Source organism: Armigeres subalbatus, chromosome 2 (genome assembly GCF_024139115.2).
Source record: "Armigeres subalbatus isolate Guangzhou_Male chromosome 2, GZ_Asu_2, whole genome shotgun sequence".
In the NCBI taxonomy this organism is placed as follows: domain Eukaryota; kingdom Metazoa; phylum Arthropoda; class Insecta; order Diptera; family Culicidae; genus Armigeres; species Armigeres subalbatus.
In genome coordinates this window covers 323,029,035-323,045,260 of record NC_085140.1, presented here as the reverse complement: position 1 = coordinate 323,045,260, position 16,226 = coordinate 323,029,035, and the positions used below count along the sequence as shown (strand labels likewise).

The window sequence follows — 16,226 nt, the reverse complement described above, 5'->3', positions numbered from 1 at the left end:
CGTTTCCGTCGCCGTTCCGTTGTATTGCGTTTGGGGCTTTAGCCTACCAAAAATTTACTCACTTGGAAGCTCAACACAAATATGATTGACGGAGCGCGCTGGTAAATGACAACCTAGAATATTATAGTTTACCTCAAACTGATTTTCAGGTTCTTTTTTTATCAAGCAACAATTTAGGTTAAATTAGGTTGTTAAATTAGTTGAAATAACCTAGAAACCTGGGTGGTGCGAATAGAATCGATTTGGTTGTCAAACTGAAGCCAAACTTTTCTATTGTGCCGGAGCCAAACATTGATGATTGTGGTTATGTTCGTTTCAGATCCTATATTGAGAAGTATTGTTATTATTCGGGAAAAAAAGAAAAATAAACTTGGTTTGAGTTTTGTATTCTTTGTAACAAATATTTTTATATTATATTTCGAGTGAAAAATTAGTAGGAATGCAATTAAAAAGCACTCGTTACGAAATTTCACGAGATTCAACAGCTGATTGGAGCAGAAATGTATGTAAACCATCGTAAAGTCATGTAGAGTCTCGCGCATTTGTGCGCCCTCATGCAGCATGGAAAGAGAAAATCGAAGAGCGGGAAATGTTTGACAGCCAAGTAACTGCAAAATAATTTTGCTTATGGGATTGATTTCAAAATATCCCTCTACTCGCTTGAGAGCAGAAAAGCGGCTCTATCCGCAGCACCCAGCTAGAAACCTAATTTAAATTATGAAACACATCGAAATTAAATACAACCCAATTTATGATTGAAACTAACTAAAATTCTTGATTGAAACAAGCATAATCAAGGTTGTATTTATTAACCATACATTTAAAGGTAGAAACAAATCAAAAAAGTTGTTTGTTTCAAATTATTTTTCGAGTTTTAAATTAAACAAACTAGACTTAACAACAACTAAAAGTTTAGTTTGAAATTCAACCAACATTTTGGTTGTTTCAAACTAGATCGTTTTTTATCCGTGTATTAGCTTTCTCTTCAGTCCCCTGATGGTTCCGTGCGAGAACGGCGAGAACCGATTAAAAAATTAAACACTTTTTACTAACCGTGTAGATTCTAACGTCACCTAACCACATCTAACGTCTGAGCCGGTAAAATGAACGGGCGGTAAAATCGAAACATCCCTTTTGGGAAAAAAATTTGACGCCCGCCTGACGCGAGTTTTGACGTTTAGCTTGTTTGGAACTTGTGGGTGTTGCGCGCGGGGTGGAAATCCCCATCGTCACAAGTCGTTGGATGAAGGGGACGAGGAAGCCGTGAGCGGAGAGGCCATCAGTGCGAGTACAAGAAAGAAAAAAACAAGAAAATAAAATGGCGATCTTTGCGTGTTGTACATTTTCGTTCGGTGCGATTGTGAACGGAATTTTCGACTAGAATCTGCTTCCGGAGCCCGTTTTGGCCGCTTGGACGGGTGCAGTTTGGCCAGGTGCCACCGGGGCAATTGTGAGTTTTGGAAAATTCTGCCTAGGAAGTGAACCGGAAGCGAAAAATTGGCGAATTCCTAGTGGGAAAGTGTTTCGATTGGAAGATTTTTGCTGACGGTAAGAAGAGACGACGGTGATATTTTTTAGCGAGTGAGTGAGCAAACGAATGACCCCCCAAATGCTAGGGAAAAAAGGGGACGCGTAAGTGAGAGAAGAAGAAGAGCCGTGTGGGGACCCGTGGAATCCCATCCGAGACAAGGTTCCATGATCGGCGGGTGCGTGAAACACTGCTGGCAAGTGGCAGACTGCGAAGGACGAAGAGGGCCTTGAGTGTGAACGGATTTTTTATTTTCTAGTGAAAATCGTCGCGAATTCAAATCAGCACACACAAACATTTTTAGCGTTCGGTGTGGAATCTGTGCTTGGCGGTGTTAGAGATGTTGGGAAGAATCGGAGATAATAATTGGTGCAAGAATAGTGAAGGATAGTTGGTTTGAGTTTTTTTTTTGTTACAGCCGGAACCGCTTCCGGAACATAAACGGTGAGGACAATGGAATTAAGGGGGGCAGCAAGGTGTATTTTCTATCGTCACGTACGAAAGGAGTAAGCGAGGAAGAGAATAGGAAAGAGACGGAACTTTGGAAGTGCGAGAGTGTCGCGGAACGTTTTGTTTTGGATTTTGGGGAGCATTTCTGGTGAAGTGAAGCAAAAAAAAAAAACAATCGTGATTGTTCAACCGCTGGGAGTTGTGTTTGATGGATTTTTTTTCCCGTTCTACAAAATATTATTCCTGGTAAGTTTGATTCGCGATAATATTTTATTAATAAACAGTGTTGCCACGTTTTGCAAGAAACGAACTTGAGTTCTGTTTAAGAAATCCGGAACGGTACAATATCCATCCTGAATTCTTCATCAGAATAAAATGCCAGCCAACAATTTTATGTTACTTCAATCTACTTTAATAAAAATAAAACAAAAATAAAATAAAAGAATCAAATCGATTTCCCGTTGGTAACCATAAATTATAATTTTTGTAGAACCGGGATTTTCTTCTTCAAGAATTCCTTCGGAAGTTCCTTCTTGAAATTCTACGGCAATTCTCTTAGAAACTCCTTTTAGGAACTCTCTTTGAAAGTACATTTGGAATGAAACTACTACTAAATGGCCTGTTTTTCAAACATCAATGCAAGAAGTGCACCCGGACTGGCCATAATCTTCGGATAGTTTTGTCAAACCACCTCAATGAAAATGTTACAAGAAAAAAAGCAATACTCCAGCCCATACCAAAAATATTTTCATTGTCAATCACATTCCAAATTGGAGCACGAAGCAAAAATTCGTAACAAATATCTATCATCATTCCCGTTTCACTTCAATTGGATACAGCGAGGTCTCCATTTCAACTTGAAAGATGTTGAAATGTTCTCACGTTTTCATAAATCTATTCCGGTTTCAATGTTCGTGGTATCAATCTCTGGTCAATATCGTTCGACGCAATCTGTAACCTAATTAGATCCAATGACAAACAACTCCAACTTTTGAAATCAAAACTGCAACAAAACCAAAGTAACGCTTTTTCTGGAACATGAAGCAAAACCCAAGCTCTATCCCAAACAACCGGTTCCGTTCAATACTGTTTCACTAGTTGATGCTGACCTAAACCGTCTGGAAAAGCTTTGAACCGTCCCACCAGCTGATTCTGGACCAATAATAGCAGTTTGAGGTGATGAACTTACATTTAATGAAACATCATCAAAATAATGCTATAAAAGGAGTAGCAGTTTGCAGGCCGAATAAACGAGTACGAATTTGTGCAGAATATTCGACGGGTCTGAACGATTATCTGGAAGCTTACCATTATCCACTAAGAGCACCATAAAAGATTTTCGCTCAACTCAATAGAAGCACGGTTTTCAGTATTATAGATCTATCAGAGGCATATCTACCAGTCGAAGTAGATGATGAATCCGAGAAGCTGTTTACTATCAACACCCACATCCACCCTCGGGCCTCAAGCACCTTTTCAACGGTTATAGATAGCATGTTTGCACCTTGCGCTTATCGCTAATCGATGTTCATATTGTTTTCGAAAAGGACTGGAAATCTTATGGCAAAAACTGGAAAAATGAAGATTCTATTAAACGGAAATAGGATATTTGGGACAAAAAACTCAAAAGGAATCGTTCAAATTTCAAGGAGTTGAAAACCATTACATCAATAATTCCAATTATACCATTTTTAACTAACATTTTCGAGCTTCGATCTTTCCTTGGAGCTGGAGCGGTGAATTTTTACGAGAAGTTTGTTCGAAAAATCCACGAACTACGGTATTCTATGCGCAGGCTTTTGAAAAAAGGATCCAAATGGCAGTGTGGAATTCTGAATGCCAGCAATCTTTCGATGAATAAACAAAATTTGTTTACAATAAGATCTCGCTTAACAACAAATCCAATTTTATTACCCTTCGATTCTTCTAAATAGCTACCCATCGTATAAAAATGTTCCGCATCACTTCCGGTGGTGCAATGGGTCGACTTGTCGACTCCGTCCTGAGCGATGTCCAGCTATCGCTTTAACTTATTGCCAGGTTAGTTTTCGGTCGACTTCTTTTATTTCTATATTGAGACTTCGCCGCCATTAGATTTTCTAGGTCTTTATTAACCCTTCCGTTATCAACCCCCCTTTCGAAAGAGAAAATAAAAATCTTTTAGGCTGTATAACTTTTTTGTCTATCAACCTTTTTTTTCACTACTCCACAAAAAAGCGAAATTTATTCAAATTTCAGGGACTTCCAGGATTGATCACTTATTTCCGGAGTTATTTTGGATTTAAAATGGGTATTAGCTTTTGGTCATTTTCAAGAACGTATACTTCGGAAATGATGATTTTTGATATTTGGATTAGAAACGACGCATAAAGTATGCCAAATTTTATCAGGAATTTGATTGGTTCAAAATGTGGCCTGTATTTCGGATTCCGGACGTTCTGAACCTGTTACATGCGACATATCAAACTTTATGATTTCATAAGTTATGGCAATCTAAGGTAGTTTTGTACTCCCTGGACCATATTTGTACCGATTGGAACCGGTAGAAAGGAATGGAATTGAGAAAAATGTTACCCAGAAAGTACAAAAGTAGCACATAGTGCAATAACTTTCGAAAACATGATGTTTGGTATGAAACATGAATTTCTTCTTCTTTTTCAATAACTCCGAGTTCTAACTGGAACTTTACTGCATTAAATTACTGCAGTTATTCATTGTAAGCTTTTCTTTATTATCTTGTGGCAATTAGACTGCATAAGCTATGCCCGAGATTGTTTTCCACCCGAAAACATCATGTACTGAACCGATAATCTAACTCGCCATATCCCGATTGACAGTGCGACGGTATTGCTTGTAAGGCTAAACGGATGCGGTGTTTGCCTTTTTCCTAAAATTGACCCTTGAACAAGTACCCATACCCAGGTTCACCCGTCAATCAATTCCACTCGGGTCAAATATGCGTTGCGTGACGTTATGAACAATTCCAATTCCAATCAGTTCAAATATGGTCCAGGAAGTACAAAATTAGCCAAATTTGACTTAGTTTACGCATCGTTTCCAATTAAAATATCTACAATAATCTTTTTCTTCTTCTTTTCTCTATATAAAAATGATTTTGTTTTTCCTTTGTGGCAATATAACTCACGACGGGCTGACCGATTTCCAAGATTTTCCCACTAATCGATTCGTGTATATGAAAAAAGTTGGTACATTTGACGAGAAAAATTCGCTCGGGTTGGAACTAGGTTCGCACTAGTTCCAATCCCAAAGCTGTCGGGTTCGCAAGTTCAGAATCAATTCAGAAGTTCATTCAGGCTTTTCCTCACAGATTGTGTCCTAAATTAGGTCGGTGGATGGAATTAGTTTGGGAATTGCCCTTGAAACCCGTTCACAAAATCCGCTAAGAATTGACAGAAAAGTATATTTGAGGGATACTGAATAAAATTCTTTCTTAAATAATATCCAGAATTTCTTTTGAAATTCTTCCAAAAACTCCTTCGTGCGTTTCAGAATTTTCTTCTGGAATTCTGCCAGAAATTACTTCAGTTATTTTTCCAGGAATTATTTCTTGAATTCTTGAATGCATTCATTGGCGATATCTTTCAGGCATTTCTCCATATTTTTTCCAAAGGATTCCTTGGAAATGAATTCTTTTGGAAATGAATTCTTTTGGAAATTCTTCCACAAATATCTTTGAATGCTGTTCCAGGATTTTCGCTGGAAGTTGCTGGATAAATTTGGAAATTTCTGGATAAGGGTTAGTTTCTTATTGTTTATTAATCTATTTTCAAAATGTTAAATCATATAATGCTGGGATGTTAACTGCTTTATCAAATCGAATTGGAGATGTTGCTTTATTATTAGCAATTGCTTGGATGTTAAATTATGGAAGATTCTTGGGGAGTTCCTCTGGAAGTTTCTTGAGGAATTCCTCTGTAAATTCTTTGAGGAATTCCTATGGAATTTCCTTGAGGAATTTTTCCGGAACTTCCTTGGGGAATTCTTCCGAAAGTACATTTAAAAATTCTTCCGGAAGTTCCTTGAGGAATTCCTCAGAAAGCTCCTTGATCTATTCCTGCAGAAGTTCCTTTAAAAACTCCTCCGAAAGTTTCTTGAGGAATTCCTCCGGAAGTTCCTTGAGGAATCCCTCTGGAAGTGGAGGAGTTGTACCGGAAGTTCCTTGACGAGTTTCGCCGGAAGCTAACACAGAAATTCCTATGGAAGTTCCTCCAGGAAGCAGGAAGTTTTTCGAAGAAATTCCTGGAGGAATTAATGGAGAAGTTCCTGGAGGAAACTCCGGAGTAATTCCTGGAGGAATTTCTGGAGGAACTTCTGGAGGAATTACTTGAGAAACTCCCGAAAGAATTCCTGGGGGAACTTCCAGAGGAAGCCCTGAAGGAACTTCGGGAGAAATTCCTCAAAGAACTTTCGGAGGATTTCCTCAAGGGACATGTAAGGATGAAAGATGCGGGGAAATTTTTAAGGAAACTTCAAGTAAATTCCGGAGGAAACTTTGTTAAGTTTTCCATGTTGGACTATTGAAAGATTAGGAATTTCGAAAGGAACTCCTAGCATTAAGGTAGCCTCACACCTCGGGAATTTGGTCCGCGGATTTTTACATATATTTTCGGGATTTGGGAACGGAAATTCAAAATCCCGGCCCCATTTAAAATGCACGGGGCCCAAAATCCGGCAGAAAATTTTCCCGAGTTGTGAGGCTACCTTTATTAGGAGGGAAGAAAATTAGCGAATCCTGGAGAATTTTTATTACATGCTTCTGAGTGTTTTCCCGGAAAATAATGTTTTTACAGAAATAAGTAAATTGCACCATCCACAAAAATCAGTTCACGCACTTAAACATTTTTATTTATCATGATCTGATCATTCAAGGCCAACGCACTGTCAGTGCACCGAAAACAAGCACCATGATACGCACACAAACATATCCAATGACAGATGGAACTGAGAATGTTTTTTTTTTATTCAGGGTTCGGGTTGGCACTGATCCAGGTTTAGAAACGAATTCGCCATTAGGTAAGCGTGACACCCAGATTGACAACCACAAGCTGAGAGCCATAAACAGCATCAGGTCGGTCAGCTGTCAAAAGTTATTGATTGATTTTGTTGTCGTTTGATTGGAATGACGTCGTTTTTTTATTGATAAATCAATAGTTAAATTAACTAAGTTTTTCCAAATTCAATCTAGACTACCTTTTGAAAAGGGCCAATTTTTTTGTTGCTGTTTTTGTCAAATGGATATAATTGAAAATCCTACAAAAAAAAGTGTTATATGGGTGACTATCGCACGCAAAATCAGTCAAACTTTCTAATAAAAATATTAGAAATAATCCAAATTGAGTCCTACACAGGAAAAAATCAGTTTTAAAAATTAAAACTCGATTTGCGAAAAAACGCCCTTTTTGATTTGAATGAAATTGTGTCTCAAGATAGGTGATTATGTTCCCTACCAACCATCCATACATCGCAAGCTGGGCACTTTGAAGAAAAAACAGTTTTTCTAACCAAAACTTTTTCTTGTTGGAATTACTTTCAGTGTATTTTTATCCGAAACTAAACCAATGAAAGCCATCAGTATCTCAAAACCCCAAGCAACTCAATGTTTATGATATTTTGCCTATTTTAGCAACTAAATATAGTTTTTTTTAGATTAAGAGTAACATTAAAAGGGGTTTATATCTTCAAAAAAATATTATGTTCCCTTAGACGATCCCCACCAGTCGGAAAATAAAGCCAAAATAGCAACCTCTATCATGACGCGAACTCGCACCGGTCGTCGGTAAACGGGTTTGGGAAATGCAAACGCAACCCTCGGTGAATAGAGAGTTGGCAAATTTGGCGACCCGCTCCAACCGTTGCCGTCTTCTGATAAATTGTTCGGCTATTTATCATCAAAACCATTGTGATGGAGTTCAGTTTAGTTTGGATTTCAACTGATGGGCGGCGCTAGTGCATATGAAATAACCTGATAGGTTAGATATCTCGAAATCTGGATTTTTGAATATTGGATATTTCGAAAACTGTTTTTTTAGAATATTGCCGTATTCCACAAAGTTGTTCGGGTGGTCAAAACCGTTATGATGCAAGCAAGTTTAGTTTTAAACACAATCGCTTAGTGGCGCTAGTGTATAAGAAATAAACTGATAGGTTAAATATCTCATAATCTGGAATTTTCAGAATATTGCCGTATTCTACAAAGTTACTTGTCGTAAGACGAGTCCGTACAATTCCATTTAATTCCACCACTTGGTTGTACCTTTGACAGATACGTATTTCAGTGTCTCGTACTTGACTCGATTCGACTCAACTCGAGCGCCAACGAGTATTGCGATTTCAAACTAAACTTCCTTCCATCAGAATGGTTTTGACTACCCTTCTAAATCTTACATAATAACTAACCTAACAGATGATTCGGATAACTTTGTAGAAGATGGCAACTTTCTAACTCCAACGGATTTGGAAATATTTAACCTACCAGGTTATTTCTCATACACTAGCGCCGCTATGCGTATGAATTCCAAACTAAACTATTCTCCATCATAAATGTTATGGCTACCCGAACAACTTTGTAGAAGACAAAATCTTTCTAAGTCTTATAGATCTCGAGATATCCACCTCACTAAATTATTGCATAGAGTAGTGGGGCAAGAGTGTGCGTGGGGTAAGAGTACGTTTTCGATTTTTTGAAGTAATAAAAAAAGATAAACTAGCAGCACTGCATCAGTTTGACAGGTATTCTGGCCAACTATTATCATGTGTAATTGTAAACGATTTGAATAAACAACAAGGGAGATATGGAGGTAGGTAACTTTTGGGTCATTTTGCTAAAAATAATTGAATTTCCGCAACTAGGGTAAAGGATGTATTTTGGACCACCCTTACGGGAGCTCTTATTTTGGACCACCAAGAGGAATTTGCACTCAGTGGTCCAAAATATGAGCCGTCGAACTGGTGGTCCAAAATACCTCCTTTATTTCCATAACCTATTGTATAGAGTACTTTATGGCACAGAACACCAATCCGGTTGGTTTTCCAAGAAGTCAAAACCATTACTTGAATAATTTTTGGGACAGTGGGGTAAAAGTACGCAGGAACCGGTGGGGCAAGAGTACGCATATGAATCTTCAAGTTATGATGTCAAACCCGTATCTCCGGCCGAAATAAGACTTCTTCCTAAGCGTAAAGATTCACAACTAAGAAAAAAGGGACAGAATTCGAAATTATATTATATATTTTTAGGATAAGTTGAAGTAATTCGGTGTTAGGAAGGACTTAGCGAACAAAGCACTGAAGCGAAAGAATGAAATTGTATTAGGACTTGGACTAGGTGTCCATAGTACGAAAACACAATTTCATCTTAATGATAATTTCATTTAATCAAAAGAAACATTCATAAATTACGCAACGTTTAGCTGGGAGGGGTTGCGAGATGTGTGACGATCCATATAATTTTTAGAGGATTCATACAAATAGGGGTGATGAAATAGCCAAATTTTACGTTACGTGATTGGTGGACTTTCTTTAAGGAAAATGCCTTTGTATACGCCACGCGAAACCTGATATATATTTTTACCTCTGTAGTTTTTTGTATATATAAAAAACAATGGTTTTTCGAATGAAAGTGCACCCCCTCCCCCTTTAAGAGTTACGTAATCTTTAAACATTCCCTAATATATGCTCATTAAACATCAATTAAATGTTATAACTCTTATTTGTGATAATATATACTTAAAGCACATGATTGGATAAATGCGTACTCCACCGGTGGGGTAAGAATGCGTTTTTCACTTGTCTTGCAATAAGGGTTCTACTAAAACGAATCTCAATAATTTCAATATTTTTCCCCTGGGTAACATAAAGGAAGAGTATATGAATCAGGGGCGTCTCGTGGACTTTTGCTACACCTGTTCTACCATCCTGGTAAAAATAATTCATCAATCTGAGTGGCTTCGAATGAAAGTTGTGCATTTAATCTAATATTACAACCTTTTCTTGTACAACTTAACCAAATATTACAAAAAAACAGCCTTTGCCCCGTAAAGCTGGTAGATCACTTTTACGTAGTGTTTTACGGTGTAAGATCTACCAAACCGAGCCCTAACTTAATCCATTCTTCAAGCTAGGGCAATAAGTTGTGGTATTTCAACGATTTATCGTATTTAGTCCTCTCTACCAATTGCAGTTTTTGAATTATAACAAAATTAACTTTACCCTGCACATGGTTGAAAGACTCAAATTCCTCTCGTTTGATGCTAAATTGTATGCAGCGGAAACATATTTTCTAGCAATTAGTTATAAAAACCAGGGCCCATCGACCTATACTGAACTACCCAACAAACATTCACTAGTTTAACTAACATCAGTGTGATGATTCAGTTCAGCACTGTGTTGAATTATGTCTGTACTATTTCTTATCGCAACTTTTGTTCAGGCTTTGTTCACACAATTTTGGAGAAGTTATACAGCTACAACATCTCATTTTCAAAAACAACTTTATTACCTGATTCGTCAAACCTTTAATAAGCATTTTACTCAGCCTTAATTCATCTACATGTAAATTCTACAAAAATAATAATGCATTGAGAGTAACATCATCAAGATCTCCATTGAACGAATTGCAATTTCTATATATAATCATTTTAAAATTTTCCTAAACCGGGTCTCGAACTGCTGGCATTTGATTATCCGCCGGTAACGTTGCCATCCGCGCCATCCTAGATTTGTAAGATATGGCTTGCTCGATGCAAAACATAAATAATCGTATGGCTGAATATGAATCCAAATTAGACTCTTAATCAACAAGTCAATCTGTCAAACTACAGTTTGTTAATAACTTTTCAAGATTTTTATTTCAACCATTGTTCAACCAGTCATAACCATTCAACACTGGGAAAAAATATAAGAAAATAATATCAAAACGATAAAATAAAATTCGTCTCCAATGTTGGGGTTTATGAAAATTTAATGAATTTATGTTCGACCTTGCTCGAATTCTCTGAATAACAGATCAGGAATTAATTATGTATCACGAAACAATTATGCATTGCCCCACGAATATAAAAAGCCTGAGTGTTCTTGACAATGAATCCAACAATGTCTTGAAAATAAATTATTATTTTCCTATTCAAATATTATCAATTCAAGCCATCGCGATTTTCTTTCAAACGGAAAAAAATATGAACTATTATGATGTTTTCTTCCACTGTGCGATAGATCCGGTAATGGTGAAATCCAATGGTTAAGAAGGACAACGGTTAAGAAGGATGTCTAATGCTTCCTTATTAATCTACTATTCAAACTCAATTCGACCACCCTTTTAGAGCATCACATCATAGTCGAACAGAGAATTTTGAAAATCATTAGTTCAGCTAATTGATAAACTTTCCCAATGTGCTGAAATATGATAAAACAAAAACGTTAATTCGACATCAAATAAAGGTGGTAAACAAATAAATAGGTCAAGTCGAATATTAGTTGGATCAAATGCTGAGATGAAATCTGTCTAACAAATTATTCAGCATTCATTTTATTCAGCTATGAAGATTACAAATAAACAATAATTCAACTTAGATGCTTATTTGTAGCTTGTCGTTGTTTGTTGGGTAACTGCTGGAAAAAAATCAGGGTTCTATGGGTACTAACTCTTCATGAACTGGTAAACAATGTTAGTTCGAGGAACACACGGAAATTCGTGTTACTGAACAACTTCTCTAGATTGAAATGGTCTTGTAGATAGAGCTTAATCCCGGGTTTATAGCTTTACTGGTGATATTCTAGAAGCAAGACAAGGATGTGGCTAGGGATCCAATGTATGGCCAATTAACAGTATTACTGTTCTGTTTTCTCAAGGAAAGATTTGATAAGGGGCGCGCCTTCAATGAGAATGCTCTCTGTGAAGGGTCTGAATAGCGTGACCGTGTCATGTACTCTTGGGAATAAAACAAGAACTGTATCGAAACCGATACTTTATTGCTTCTCAATAGTAATGAAGTAATTCGACATACACTTAAACACTAAGTCACTTAAGGTGATTATACAATCAAGCCATGTGGTGAATTTCAAATTCACCACTCGGTTTTCTACTCCTATTATCAAAGTTCAAATCTAGCATAATAATGTTCGTACAATGCTGGAATTAAAGTCGATTGTTTAGCATGAGTTTAGCAAACGATATACGAAAGTTTCATCCCCATGGGCGTTGTGGTTCTCTCAATTCGTGCTCTTGAAAAATCACTAGAAAAAGCACGTGGTTTCGAAGATGGCCGATTTGTGGCTTTGTTGTATAACCACCTTAAACACTCGTCTAAAATCTAACTTGGTAACAGTTGGCAATACATAATTGGATATTTCTCAGAATAGAGATCTTCTAAATCGGCTCATTCCACCATTGGGGGTACACGGGACCCATCGCCGCTAATATTTAAACTCTCACATATTTTGTTGCTATGAAAGAAATGTTACCATTATTAGTATAATTGTTTGATGCGGCCCCAGATTGTGACGACCAATGAGTCACATTTAGAAGCTGAAAAGTGTTCCAGTTATTTAATTTTTCAATTTTAATGTAAACTATACCTTTTTCTCTATGTTGATTGATTTTCAGTATTCGTAAAAAAGCATTATTGAATGTATCTTTTGAAAACGCAAACATTAATTTGTTCTTGATGCATTGCATATTCATCAGGAGAAAAAAGAAAAACAAACTGTTTCCAGTCATCGGAGTATGAACGAAAGCGTGCGCGGTGCGCCTTTCGACAAAGCACAGCCCGACACTCCGACCGAGTCTAACCGAAGGTGCGTCGCGTCGTTGATTGTTCTCGCAGCGCGTCGAACGGGTTTGACTCCTGCGCGCATAGCAGAATTTGCATCTAAACGTGCTTGCTTCGCATGCGAAAGAGGATGATGTGAGGAAACGGAGAAAGCTGGCAACGCTCACGCTGGTTCTCTGCGCGCGGAGAACGAGTGAGCATACCAAGGAGGAAATTATTTCAAATCTCGCTTAACTTTTCAAAAGGACCTAAGTAACATTTTTTTCATGATTTAATTTGAATAGCGCAATCAACAGAACAACATGAAAGCTATTGATTGCAGTATTCAAATTAATTCTTGAAAAAAAATGTTACTTAAGTCCTTTTGAAAAGTTAAGCGAGAAATCATTTGTCATGGCGAAAAACTTTAAATATGACTTCTGGCAGCGCTGCTGTTGGTTCTTCGTTATGGATCGCACGACTGGCACAACCTTTCTATGTGATGGGGTGTGGTGTATCGGAGAAACACACATTTAGCTGCAATTTGACTATACGCCAAGCATGTGGCGTTAACTTGATCTGCCTACGAAATATTTTGTTTCATTAGATATTAAACCATCATTGGAAATATTACGTGAAACTTTGTTCGCCCTAATGATTAATTGCTAGGAAATTAATTGTAAGTACATTAAGTTTCTTACTTCTGAACTAAAAATGGTTACCTGTTCCATGAACAGGTAGAACGTATGGACGATACGCCACTGATATGAATCATCGACACTGATTTGATATGCAGAAGCTTGCTTCATAAGGGCCACATGATCGATTGAAAACTAAGTGCGTACTCTTGCCCCACTCTACTCTGTAAGCTAGCGCAACCTAGCAGATGTGTGTCTAGCTAATCTGATAATTACAAAATGTATTACGCACATACTTATATTACAAAAGTTGGAGCGCGTTCTGAAAGATTTGAAAATAAATAATATTTTTTTCCTGATTTAATTTATTTCCGTGTTTGTCTCAATAGCAACCGGATTTCACCACCGGTGCGAAACATGATTGCACTTCAACAATCTTGATAGAAACAACCGGTGCGAGAACAAGTGCATAAATGAAATATGAATGCATTTCGTTCCTATACTAGACACTCATTTGGATACACATCAGTGGGGATCGTCTTATTAGATTATTTAGTTGCGACCAGTTACGACCAAAACATTGAACCCTGCTTAACTGTACAGGAATTGACTTCTGTGCGTGTGCGTGTAAAAGTGTGCGTGACTTCGCTTTATTCATGTAAATTAGACCTCTTCATGTTTTCAAAAAGTATCAAAAATTCAATCGGTCAGCCCAGCATCACAATTCTTATGCTAAAATAAGTCTCCTGTCAAATTTTCAGCTAATTCGGATAAAATTTCGAGGTGGCTCAAGTCGATTTAGTGTTTTTGGGCTATTTTCAATTTTGGGAAAAATCTAACAAGAGATATAAACGTCGAAAACTATCGCAACAACCTCTATACGGAAGCTTTTGGTGTGTTCTACAAGTCTTGTGAACATTGAGATTCGTTCCGTTCTATAAAATGGCAGCCACTCAAAGTGGCCTGGGGTCATATTGACCCCAGAGCACAGACAAAAAGTTAAGCACTGAAAAAATCAGTTTTAAAAATTAACAGTCAATTTGCAAAAAAAAGATCCTTTTGATTTTGACGAAATTTTGCCTCAAGATAGGTGATTATGTTCCCTACCAACCGTCCATACATCGCAAGCTTGGTACTTTTAAGGGAACAAAAACTTTTTCTTGTCGGAATTGATTTATTTTTCAGTGTCAAAGGGTATTAGTGGATTTAACATATACCTACATATGTACATATAGTAAATATTGAGTTCTCCAAGCGCAGTTTCTCGCACACTAACGTCACTGTATAAGATATATAAAATAAAAGTGGGTGGTTGATTATGCTTAAATTTGGCCTAAACATTCTTTGCATATAAAAGAATATTGTGGTCGACAAAAACCCCCCTGACAATAATAGAACAAAACCTGCCAAAGCCGTCATTCCCCCTATGTACTTTTCTTTTTACAGCACCTCTTAAAATATTGTACAAAAAGTCAACATAAACAATCAGAACACTTTCATGTTCCCAAAAAGTTGTTTGACTTCATGCATTTTTATTACATTTATAATACAGCAGAAAGCCATTAATTTCCGCTAGATGGACTATTCCATTGCTGACGAGCGTTGATTTCGAACCAAACATCGCAAACATCGGTCAAGTGATCATCACGATAGTCACGATGACACGGATATGACAACCACAACATCAGGAAAGTTTTCCTATCATTCATGCTGATGATCACAGGCAGAAGAAGTGAAGACAAGGTGAGTGACCCAGCGCTAGTTGCTAAAATGTCACTCTCATGGTAATCGTTACACCAAGCATGTGAGATCCACATTTGAGCATCACAATTGAGTACTTGACACATGACCTGGATTTTGTTATTGTCAGGCTTTGCGTGACTTCAACGGTGACACTTTGTAGCACTGGCGAAAAGGCTCTTGTCGAGTAAATCATTTGAATACTTAACGGCTGACAAAGTCGTAGACAACAGAAGAATCGTTCGTCAAAAAACATTTGAAAAAGCCTTCTATTGATTGATTTGCCTACTAAAATATCAGTGGCGTCGCGTAACCTCACATTTTACCTGTGCACTGACCCAAAAAAAGAAAATTTTGATAATTTGACAACCCAAATGGAAAAAAAAATTATCAGAGTCATTTACCCTAATCAAGATCTAGTTATTCTAGGCCAGGGCTGCCCAACGTACGGCCCGCGGGCCGGATGCGGCCCGTGGCTCCATTTTTTGTGGCCCGCGGCGTTTGAGAAAAAATACTTCATAACCGGCCCGAAAGCTTTTCTATCTGGCATGAGAAGCTCCTTCTCATTATTTATTAATAAATACTGTAAGTTATTACTGATTAAAAGATAAAATCTGTGCAAGAACGGAGTTGAACAATGCAGTCTTGATCCCAATGAAGGAAAGGACTACCAGTATCGACCTGGGGAAAGCTGTTAAGACCTGTATGAAGGAGCTTGAATTCATCTTTGAAAACTGAAGGCCTAACATCTGATGGAGCTCCAGCAATGATAGGAAAGAACACTGGCATAGTGACACTTGGAAATTAAAGCAATTTGTTTTCTTTTTTATCAATTGTTAATCATTTTTGCATTTTTCATCAAAAAGGATCTATGTACAAAAACGATAAATAATCGTGATGTAGAGTCGCTCGTTATTAAGGAAATCAGCTTTACATACGCGAAGAAACTCAACCACCACTAATTCAGAATTCTTCTTCTTATTGGCATTACATCCCCACACTGGGACAGAGCCGCCTCGCAGCTTAGTGTTCATTAAGCACTTCCACAGTTATTAACTGCGAGGTTTCTAAGCCAGGTTACCATTTTTGCATTCGTATATCATG

At 37.5% G+C, this 16,226-nt stretch overlaps 1 protein-coding gene across 9 annotated transcripts in view; it reads left to right on the top strand.

The window, feature by feature from the left end:
• The first annotated feature begins 1,225 nt into the window (after window positions 1-1,225).
• Window positions 1,226-16,226, top strand: part of LOC134212682 (AF4/FMR2 family member lilli) — a 319,987-nt gene continuing 304,986 nt past the window's right edge. For 3 of the 9 annotated variants that reach the window (XM_062690746.1, XM_062690743.1, XM_062690741.1), the window contains exon 1: window positions 1,227-1,548. The gene's annotated coding sequence lies outside the window, so the exon portion shown is untranslated. Of the gene's footprint in view, window positions 2,225-16,226 lie in introns of all 9 variants that reach the window. The other 6 variants (XM_062690748.1, XM_062690747.1, XM_062690740.1 and 3 more) reach the window with 5 other exon arrangements.